The following is a 1,088-nucleotide window of genomic DNA, read 5'->3' as shown; positions in this document are numbered from 1 at the left end:
GCACAACTCTCTGTAGATGACCTAACAGAATTCTTCAAAGAAGAAGACATGGCAACCGAAAACAACAACAATGCCAACAATGTAAGGAAGGTGCTGGGTGACTTTACTGCACCTACTCCCGATTTCTATGGGAGAAGCATTCTTAGGAAAAGTTAGTCAATGCCTTCTTGGCAAAGTTCTTTCCACCTCAAAAATTGAGTAAGCTTAGAGTGGAAGTCCAAACCTTCAGACAGAAGGAAGGTGAATCCCTCTATGAAGCTTGGGAAAGATACAAACAATTGATCAGAAAGTGTCCTTCTGACATGCTTTCTGAATGGAGCATCATAGGTATCTTCTATGATGGTCTGTCTGAACTGTCCAAGATGTCATTGGACAGCTCTGCTGGAGGATCGCTTCATCTGAAGAAGATGCCTGCAGAAGCTCAAGAACTCATTGAAATGGTTGCAAATAACCAATTCATGTACACTTCTGAAAGGAATCCTGTGAACAATGGGACGAATCAGAAGAAAGGAGTTCTTGAGATTAATACTCTGAATGCCATGCTGGCTCAGAACAAAATATTGACTCAGCAAGTCAATATGATTTATCAAAGTCTGTCTGGAATGCAAGCTGCACCAGGCAGTACTAAGGATGCTTCATCTAAAGAAGAAGCTTATGATCCTGAGAACCCTTCAATGGAAGAGGTGAATTACATGGGAGAATCCTATGGAAACACCTATAATCCTTCATGGAGAAATCATCCAAATCTCTCATGGAAGGATCAACAGAGACCTCAACAAGGTTTCAACAACAACAATGGTGGAAGAAACAGGTTTAGCAATGGCAAGCCTTTTCCATCATCTTCTCAGCAACAGATAGAGAATTCTAAGCAGAGCCACTCTGACTTAGCAACCATGGTCTCTGATCTAATCAAAACCACTCAAAGTTTCATGACTGAAACAAGATCCTCCATTAGAAACTTGGAGGCACAAGTGGGTCAGCTGAGTAAGAAAGTTACTGAACTCCCTCCTAGTACTCTTCCAAGCAATACAGAAGAGAATCCAAATGGAGAGTGCAAGGCCATCAACATGGCCGAATTTGGAGAGGAG

General features: G+C 41.9%; 1 non-coding gene across 1 annotated transcript; it reads right to left on the bottom strand.

The window, feature by feature from the left end:
* Positions 1–200: 200 nt before the first annotated feature.
* On the bottom strand, positions 201–308 carry LOC127748071 (small nucleolar RNA R71). Its single transcript, XR_008010014.1, has one exon. It is a non-coding gene; the product is annotated as a small nucleolar RNA R71 (small nucleolar RNA).
* Positions 309–1,088: the final 780 nt, after the last annotated feature.

Source organism: Arachis duranensis, chromosome 5 (assembly GCF_000817695.3).
Source record: "Arachis duranensis cultivar V14167 chromosome 5, aradu.V14167.gnm2.J7QH, whole genome shotgun sequence".
In the NCBI taxonomy this organism is placed as follows: Eukaryota; Viridiplantae; Streptophyta; class Magnoliopsida; order Fabales; family Fabaceae; genus Arachis; species Arachis duranensis.
This window is presented reverse-complemented; position numbering and strand designations above follow the sequence as displayed.